Here is a 10714-nt window from a genome sequence, read left to right as displayed (position 1 = left end):
ACATCCCGACGACCTCCAGGTATCCCCTCCGGCCTTGCTCCACTGCCGTCTTCCCACGTCGCTGCATGTGGATCTTCCACAGTTCTTTGCCCAAAACGTAGCTCGTCCGGTGTACTTTCCATATTGCATTCTCGTCCTCACACTGTTTTAGACAAACACAACTGTGTTGTGATCTTCCCTTGGGACAAGGAATATGCTTCATTTTTGTCATCGCATGTGTCATCATCTGTTATTGGCCAGTAATTGTTTCCTTTCTACCTCTTTTTTGCAAACAGGGCTATCCATTTCACCTCGTTGATATTGCGACCTTTTGGTGAACTGCACAAACACAACAAAAAAAAGACACGTCCGTGACATTTTGGGCCGACCGATTTTTTTCTGTCATACATATGACACTTCTATGACGATAATTGTGACAAAACCCGGTATCATCATAGATGTGGTGGGCTCCTACTTCTATGACAAAAAATCATGACGGAGATGCAGCTGCATGACATTCTTTGGGTCGTCCATGACGGGAAAAACCGTGGTAGAAGCGGGGGGGAGGAAAATTTCAGGGAGTTGCCAGTTACGGTGGGAGAGCGATGCGCGTTTCTCTCATATAGGTACGCGCGTGTGTGCGAGGCGTTGGCTCTAACTGAACCCGAGCGAGGCGTTGGGCTCTAACTGAACCCGAGCGATTGCACTGCAGGCTACGCATTATTGAACCCGAGCGATCGATCGATGGCTGTTAACTGAACCCGATGGAGCGATTCCTGCGCTACTGCTGCGAACTGAAGCCGATCGATTGGATGAACAGTGAGCGTTGCGGGGGGGTTTGGATGAACAGTGAGTGGTGGCGTTGCCTCTAGATGAACAGGAACCCGTGGTGTGGAGGGCTAGATGAATAGTAGACGATGGAGGGGTGGTCGTGGAGGGGTGGTTGAACAGGACCCCGTGGTGTGGAGGGCTGGATGAACAGTAGACGGTGGAGGGGTGGTTGAACAGTAGCCGGTGGAGTAGCGCGCGGTGGAGGCTGGATGAACAGGAGCTCGTGGAGGCTGGAGGAGGTCGACGGTAGCCCATGGAGGCTGGAGGAGGTCGATGGTGGAGATGAACAGTATCTCGTGGAGTCCCGTTTTCCGGTACGCCACACCTCTCCCGATGAACAGGACCCCCATTTCGACCGTAGGAGGTCCGTTTCGTCCGTTTTGCACTACGCCACACCCCTCCCGGTCAACAGGACCCCCGTTTCGACCGTAGGAGGTCTGGTTCGTCCGTTTTGCGGTACGCCACACCCCTCCCGATCAACAGGACCCCTGTTTCGACCGTAGGAGGTCCGTTTCCTCCGTTTTGCGGTACGCCACACCCCCCCGATCAACAGGACCCCGTTCCGAACGTAGGAGGTCTGTTTCCTCCGTTGTGCGGTACGCCATGCCTCATTTCCATCGCCTGTTCCGTCCAAGCCCTCCCGATGAACACGACCACGCATTCCGTTCCGACCCAGCCGGTTGGCTCCCACGCATTCCGTTGCCTCCTGATGAACACGATGCATACCGTTGCCTCCCCATGAACACGATGCATTCCGTTGCCTCCCCATGAACACGACGCATTCCGTTGCCTCCCCATGAACACGACGCATTTCGTTGCCTCCCCATGAACACGTGCCCTTGCCGTACGTATGCGCGACTAGGCGTTCGAGACCCCGCCCATATGTACACATACGTGGCCGTATTTTCTTTCTTGCACCCTGGCCGCTGTACGTACGTGTACATGCTACGTGCGCGCCTCTACTACGACACGTGCGCGCCTCTACATCGACCAGTATGTACGTACATGTTCGCGACCAGGATAAAAACACTATGTATGCTTCGACCAGGTGGGTCCCGACTGTCAGGCACTTCCTTGCCTGCAAAGATGTAGCTGGTGGGTCCCAGCAGTCAGGGGGGCAAATCGTTTTTTTTTGCCCGGACGCACTTCCTTGCGTGCGAAGGTGTAGCTGCTGGGTCCCAGCAGTCAGGGGGGCGAATCGTTTTTTTGCCCGGACGCACTTCCTTGCGTGCAAAGGTATAGCAGCTGGGTCCCAGCAGTCAGGGGGGCGAATCGTTTTTTTTGCCCGGACGCACTTCCTTGCATGCGAAGGTGTAGCTGGTGGGTCCCAGCAGTCGGTGGGCGAATCGTTTTTTCGGACGCACTTCATTGCGTGCGAAGATGTAGCTGGTGGGTCCCAGCAGTCAGGGGCGCGAATCATTTTTTTTCCCGGACGCACTTCCTTGCGTGCGAAGACGTAGCTCGTGGGTCCTAGCAGTCAGGGAGCGAATCATTTTTTTCGTGAAATACGGTGGCCCATCCGATGGGTCCCGCTGTCAGGTGGAGGAATAATTATTTTGCGCGTAATAAGGAGGCACTTCCTTCCGACTGCCGTGGACCCAGCTGTCAGCCTCTCCACGTACAGTCCATGTCCGATGGAAGTCGTTCCTTGACCATGTTGACCACGCCGCGCCAAGAGCACCACGACGGTGGACGACGACGAGGGTTAGGAAAGGGACGACGCGGAGCCGAGGAAGACGCGGCAGTGGATGCACACGCGGAGAGGAGTACGACAGTTCACTGGTTCGGCTGCGCTTGGCGCGGTCAACTCTGATTTTTTGGGGGGACGCGTCAACTTAGTAAGGCCAGAACTGTGTGGCAGAGAACTTATAGCCCATTTGAGATTTGTAAGAATGTGTAGCCCTTTTTTGAATTCTAATGGAATTTACTACAGCCCATTTACAGCTTGTAAAAAGTACAACCCATTTCAACCAACCGTTCAAAATAGAATTCAATAAAATTTCCCACATTTTGATGGGATCCGAATATTTTTATCCCGAAATTTCTAGTCAGATTAAATACAATTTCAATATAAATTTATATTGCGTAAAAATCCAACAAAACATTCCGCTCGCAACAATTAATGAAATTAAAATTTTCAATATTCCAAAAATAATATTTTATAAAGTAATCACTGTTTGGTGCATTTTTTTATAGTTACTACCCAGTTTTTATAATTACATCCCATTTATTATTTCTTAAAGCCCATTTTCTTGTTAAGCATAATGCATCCCTCGTAGGAAAGATTTGCAGCCCAGCGGGGCGGAGAATAACAACTTGACCTTGCCTGGGTATTCCTAAAAAAAGTATAGCTGGGCTAGCCATTTTCAGCTTGAAAAAAATTAATATATGGGCTAGATATCTGGCCTGGGCTAGACGGGCCACAACCCGCCCAGTTAATACCTGCAGCGATGTTTTCGTTGTTGTTCAGAGGAGAAAAATTAATATCTGGGGTAAACATCGAAAAACTCTGCAGTGCTCACACCTCAAAAACACAAATACTGCTCGAGCTGCTTGGTCCCAGCTGTCGGCCGCTTCTTGTGCAATTCTCTCGTTTATTGACTACTCCCTCCTTTCCGGTTTATAATGCTCAATTCAAAAATCTCACCAATCAAGGTAGATGGCGAGTGGTGGAATACTTTTTGTAGTTTTGCAAAAGCACCTAATTAATGCTCTTGTTGTCCTCAAAAAATTATGTTTATCAATGCATTAATTGCAATGCATGCATGCATAAAGTACATGCATTAGTCAATTTTCTCTTAATACTTTCATGCAATGATTTAATGCACCTTGGAATCTGAACATGTGATGGAAAACAACCAAATTGAGCCTTATAAAATGGAAAACTAAAATTTTGAGATAAGCCCTATAAACCGGAAAGGAGGGAGTACATAGGTCGAAAATGGTGTGGGACCGTGATGTCAGGAAATCAGCAGGAAGCAAAATAAATTATATATATATATATATATATATATATATATATATATATATATATATATATATATATATATAATAAGGAGGCACTTGCGTACGTGAGGCTATGGAGCTGGTGGGTCCCCATTGTCATCCTATCCAAGTAAAGTCATCTCCTCGCTCGCGCGCGCTTTCCGCCCGAAACAGTCAGCGCTGGCCACCTCGCTTCCCGGTGCAGGCGATTGCTCCACCTTCAATTGACACAAGTGTCGTCCGTCCGTCCATCTGCTGCACACATTAATAATACGTGGTTGCCGAGGCGGCTACTCCGGCGCCACACGTCCGTCCCTCCGCCCGCCCACCATTGCTATATAAACTGTTGTGCCGGCCATAGCCGCAGTCAACCGCATCCGTTCCCTTTCTCCTGTCCACACCACTACTGCCCACCATGGCTTCCTCGTGCTCCAGCGCTCTTCAGGACGGGCGGACGACGGACCACAAGGAGATAGCAGCCATTGCTGCCGACCGGCTGGCCAGCAGGCAGCCGGAGGACAACGACGTCCCAATGGAGAACATGGTAGTCGACGATCCGGCGCCAACCCCCTCCTCCGCGCCATCCTCGCCGGTGCATTGCACCATGACCATCAGCGAGGCCCATGCCCAATATATGGACAGGGTGAGGCAGATGCATGAGGAGCAGTTCTGGGAGGCGCAGGCCGACGCCGCCTACAAACACCATCTACTCCAGGAGCACCTGCAGGCGGAGGAGCAGATCGCCGCGGAGCGGGCGGAGCAGGAGGCGCTGCTCGACTCGTACCGCTCCGCCCGCAAGGGCCGTCTCGAGCATTGGCGGTACCGCATGCGGGTGGCGGAGGCTGCGGCCGCCTACAAAGAGGCTAGCAAAGAGGGCCATGAAGCGGGCGAGGCGATGTTTGGCGAGACCGAGGACGAGGCAGAGGACAATGCCGGCTCCGACGAGTCCCCCTCCGCTGGTGTCGATGATGCCCTGCTCCATCGATGGCCCGCGGCGCCAACAATGAGGCAGAGGACACCACCGGCTCCACCGAGGCCCCGCGGTGCCAACAACGAGGCAGAGGACACCGCCGGCTCCACCGAGGCCCCGCCCCGCCAACAACGAGGCAGAGGACATCGCCGGCTCAGCCGAGGCCCCACCCTGCCTGCAACATGGGGGGGGATTTCCACCGCTCCGCTGAGGCGCTGCCCGCTGGCAACAAGACAGAGGCATCGCCGGCTCCGCCGAGGCCCCGCCCCACTGCTAACGAGGCCGCGCCACACAGAAAACGAGGAAGAGTAGAACACGGTAGGTCGCCGCCGCTCGGGTCCAAGTAAGGCCACTGCTGCTACCCTCCGGTTGTAGCCAAGCTAGGCGGGTTGACCATTGACGGCCGGTTAGCTTCTTGGCGGCAACGTGGAGTCGGAGAGCTACGCTGGAGAAGAACGCTGCTTCTACTTAACTGCTAGTGCAGTTGGCTGACTGACACGTGGGCCCAACATGCCACATGTTAGTTACACAACTGCACCTGTAGTTAAATCACTGAAGCTTCTGTTCGGCTCAGCAGGACACAGGTGGGTAGCTTCGGTTAATTAATTATACCTCCAGTGCACCCCTTTTTAGTGTTTTTTTGAAAAGGAGGATGACCCCCGGCCTCTGCATCTGGGAGATGCATGCGGCCAGAAACACCCCTTTTTAGTTGAAGAATGTATGAAATGTAATGAAATCCGGCATGTTTATATGAAACCCGACCGTGTATGAATGAATTTATTTCGATTAGTTCGAATTCCTGTATCACTGGCATTGGATGAACATGCAAAACAATACGTACTAGCATTATTCCCAGGGTGATCACCACGTTTGCAGCAGTTTCACATGTACTCCCTCCGGTCCTTTCTAGTCTGCATACAAGTTTTGTCTGCAGTCAAAGTATCTCTACTTTGACCAATCTTATACAAAAAAGTATGCACTTCCACAATGTGCAAAATAAAAAGGAACAGAAGGAGTACAAAGAGTTTGAGCAGCTTTTTAGCGTTTCTGTACATTGCAATCAAACACACAGGCCTGGCAATTCGTAGAGAACATTCAAAACAATCCATGATTATGCATCTTAGTGACTCACATGTCAGAGGCAATATTAACTTCACAACTAAAGAATAAAGAAAAAATTGATCGCCGCTGCTGACAGCAAAGGGCGTCCCATTCAAAAATATCAAACGCATATCTTGCTAAAATCAATGAGCAAAATTTGACAAGGTTGTCCCATTCCAAAATATCAAATGCCTACGATTGTGGAATGGGCAGGGTTTGCCATCAGTTCAAACATTGACATGGCACCTCGTGCTAAATAAACCAGTTGTTCTTTTTGTGCAGTTCCACCAAAATCAACCAAATTCGCGCGTAGCTTGTATGATTTCACCATTATATGTTGCAATGCCTTGAACTTATGGGCACCTCCTTTCTTGTGGTGGAAATGAATGATTCGATGTATTCATGAACATTTTGTGCAGTTCCCATTGAAATCAAGCTGAGCACCCCTGTTTGCACAAATACAAAAAAGTGATTAGTATAAAGCAAACTGTACTATGAATTGACAGTTTCAACAGGCACATACATGATCCATGTAGAGCACACTTTTAGAAAAAAAGAACTCACCAGAAAGAATCCTAGAACAACATTGTACTTGTGCATCACAGCAATAAATGGAGATTTTTCAGTCCTTCTGAGCTGAAGTTAGTTTGGTCTTGTGGGGAGTAATGTAACCATCCTTCAACTGCTCCTTCTGATGAGAAGATAGACAAGGCTTCTTCATCCTGGCATAATCGGAACTAGTCACTTCACGTACTCCGTATTCTTCTTTAGAGGAAGATGATCCTTATTTGCTCGGAAAAAAAGGAAAGGAAATATTTAAAACAGCACAGATAAAGCACTTCTCAAGGACAATACCACTTTTTCATGATAGTATCTAAACAGTAGCACAACACCAATAGAGATGACAAAGCTCAATCATATGGATGAAATCAGTGGGTGAGTACCAACATTTGTCAGGAGGCTGATTGTGTAGATCATACAGATGAAGCACTTCTCGGGAACCATCTATTGCTATCTACGGGGGTGGCCATGCTTACTATATACTCCTCGATTAGTTTAATGTTTCCAACATCTTCTTGTGCAGTTCCACTAAAATATATGGTATCTTCAAAGAAGATCCCTGTTTGCACAAGTAGAGATAACTACGTATGGCATCAAATCAATGGCAAAACAATTGCTCGTTCCAACCATAGCAATAAATTAAGAAGCAAAACTATATCATTACTTGTGTCATCACAGTTCCAGTGCTTCATTACAGCACCAGGAGTTGATTTTTGTTTTTCTTCCGCTTGTTCTTCCCCTTCATCACTTGGTTCAATAACAGATAAGCTTCGCCTTCAATGTAAGATTTGGCATGTCAAATAGGGAGCCCAAGTATAGTACTAAACTTAATTTTCTGATGAAAGTGGCAAAATACTGGCCAGCAGTTGTGAAATATCCTTATCTTACCTCAATGGGATATTACAGTGCACATACAGATTGGAAGTCTTGTCTCCATTTGTGCAGTTCACTAAAATCAAGCAACATTATCATACAAGTAGCACAACATATGAAAGCACACTGTAGAATCATGTGAAAGAAGGCTAGTACTAACCTCTCATGATGCAGAATTCAAACAACTCACAAGAAGAAGATCTGAACCAAATTCGCCTTAACGGATAGGAAGTAAGATCTCCTCTTGTGCAGTTCCACTAAGATCAAGCAATCAAGCAACGTTGTCGGTGTGACATTTTGGTTGAACTGCATAAAACACTCTTAAAACAAAAGTGTTTTGTGCAGTGCAACAAAAGGTCACAATGGCAACGAGGTGAATTAGATAACCCTGCTTTCACAGAAATGCAAAGGAAACAATTAGTGGTCAATAACGGTGGATGACACAGAAGCCAACAAAAAGTAGCATCTACCTTATCTAAATGGGAAAGAAAGCAAGACAGTAGCATTTCTCAAACGGTGGCATTGATTAATATTAACATAGAGATTATATTAACAATAAAATTCGTTAAACATGTAATTTGCTTTTAACTGTGGCATTGCATGAATTTTCCAGCGGCATTATTAGAGGGTGTTTGTTTACAGGGACATTTTGGTGTAGGGACTAAAAAAACTCCGTGTTAGTCACATCTAAACCAAAAGGAGGGACTTTTCGGGACTAAAAGTGGGCATTTGGGACTAAAGAAAGAAGACCCCGAGGGAGTCTTTTTGGGACTTTTTCCAACAGTTGCCCCTGCCACGCATCGCACCTTGTTTCTATTAGTTCATTACTAGGGGTAACATGATCTTTTATCATGTCATTTAATAACCTCTAGTCCATGTTTAGTCCCTGGAACCAAGAAGGTAGGGACTAGGGAGTTTTTAACCAAACAGGGCCATAGATTAACAGCTAATGAGTTGCACGGGACAGTGGACGCGCCAGCACCATGTGCATCTACCAATGTACTGTGGTCATGCACAGTCTGTTGCAACAAAGAACAAACAACCAAGGAGCATATTTGTGTTGGTCCCAGTTTTGTTATCTTTATACACCTTTCCCTATGTGAGCGCAACAAATCTAGTCCTGCTCAAACTCTACAGCCTTGACCCTTCCTTTCCTTTTTGAACTAGTACTTTCGCCCCTTCCTTTCCTCTTTGAACCACGTCCTAGATTTATGCGATACAACTTTCCCCACTACTTTCCCCCATGCCTTTCCTCTTTGAACCACGTCCTAGATTCATGCTATACAACTTTTCCCCTCCATTTCCTCTTTGAACCACGTCCTAGATTCATGCTATATACAACTTTTCCCACTACTTCCCCCCACTCCTTTCCTCTTTGAACGGCGTCCTAGATTCATGGTATACATGCAGCTAGAGCAATGCATGTGGAGTAAGTAAAATATACCTTAATGAAAGTGCAACTATCCCTAGGTGCTTTTGGTAATTCATAACAACATATAGCTCATTGAGCTAATGCTATTCCAAGACAAATATTTCAGGAAAGCTCAATGAATGGCATGGCATGGATGATGAAAGTGGATCCCTCAAAATACTAAGGACAAAGGATTGGCTCAAGCTCAAAAGCTCAAGACTCTTCATTTTACATTTTAGTGATCCAAGATCACATTGAGTCTATAGGAAAAGCCAATACTATCAAGGAGGGATGAGGTGTTGCTTAATGAGCCTCTTGCTTCAAGTGCTTAGTGATATGCTCCAAATACCCTCAACTACTTTCTCACATCCACATATGACCTAAACCCAAAGTCAAAATCGGTCCCACCGATTCTTTCTATCCAGTGCCACCGAGTTCAAATGTCATAGCCACTGCCACAAACCCTAGGCAAATCAGTCTTACCAATAGGGATCTCGGTCTCACCGAGATGGGATTGTAATCTCTCTATTTCCCTTCATAACGTTTCGGTCTAACCGAAGTGAGCGATCGGTCCCACCGAGATTGCAATGTAAACTCCCTGTTTCCCTTTCGTAACATTTCGGTCTCACCGAAATGAGCGAATTGGTCCCACCGAGTTTACCTGACCAACTCTCTGGAAACCTTATTACCAAAATCGGTCTCACCGAGTTTGTGTAATCGGTCTCACCGAGATTATGTTATGCCCTAACCCTAACCATATCGGTCCTACCGAGTTGCATGCCCACCGAAAACCCTAGCGGTCACTAGGTTTACTAAATCGGTCCGACCGAGTTTGTTGATTCGGTCCAACCGAGTTTGGTAAATTGTGTGTAATAGTTAGATTTTGTGTGGAGGCTATATATACCCTCCACCTCCTCTTCATTCATGGAGAGAGCCATCAGAACAAACCTACACTTCCAACTTACCATTTCTGAGAGAGAGCCACCTACTCATGTGTTGAGGCCAAGATTTTCCATTCCTACCATATGAATCTTGATCTCGAGCCTTCCCCAAGTTGCTTTCCACTCAAATCTTCTTACCACCGGATCCAAATCCCATGAGAGAGAGTTGAGTGTTGGGGAGACTATCATTTGAAGCACAAGAGCAAGGAGTTCATCATCAACGCACCATTTGTTACTTCTTGGAGAGTGGTGTCTCCTAGATTGGCTAGGTGTCACTTGGGAGCCTCCGACAAGATTGTGGAGTTGAACCAAGGAGTTTGTAAGGGCAAGGAGATCACCTACTTCGTGAAGATCTACCGCTAGTGAGGCAAGTCCTTCGTGGGCGACGGCCATGGTGGGATAGACAAGGTTGCTTCTTCATGGACCCTTCATGGGTGGAGCCCTCCGTGAACTCGCGCAACCATTACCCTTCGTGGGTTGAAGTCTCCATCAACGTGGATGTACGATAGCACCACCTATCGGAACCACGACAAAAACATCCGTGTCTCCAATTGCGTTTGAATCCTCCAAACCCTTCCCTTTACATTCTTGCAAGTTGCATGCTTTAATTTCCTCTGCTCATATACTCTTTGCATGCTTGCTTGAATTGTGTGATGATTGCTTGACTTGTCCTAAGATAGCTAAAATCAGCCAAAGTCTCAAATTGGGAAAAGGCTAAGTTTTTAATTGGTTAAGTAGTCTAATCACCCCCCCCCCTCTAGACATACTTAAAGGTCCTACAAGTGGTATCAGAGCTTTGGTCTCCATTTGCTTTGATTCCATAGCTTTTGGTGGTCATAGCCTTGGTTTCACAACCTAGGAGAGTATGGCGTCTAGTGAGGGAAATTATCACCGTAGAGGTCCTTACTTTGATTGTACTAATTTTGCTAGTTGGAAGCATAAGATGAAAATGCATATTCTTGGACATAACCCCGCCATTTGGGCTATTGTGTGTATTGGCTTGCAAGGTGAATTCTTTGACGGGAGAGAGCCGAACCGTGAAGCTAGTGCGGAAGAATTGAA

Source organism: Triticum aestivum, chromosome 1B, assembly GCF_018294505.1.
Source record: "Triticum aestivum cultivar Chinese Spring chromosome 1B, IWGSC CS RefSeq v2.1, whole genome shotgun sequence".
NCBI classification, from domain to species: domain Eukaryota; kingdom Viridiplantae; phylum Streptophyta; class Magnoliopsida; order Poales; family Poaceae; genus Triticum; species Triticum aestivum.
This window is presented reverse-complemented; position numbering follows the sequence as displayed.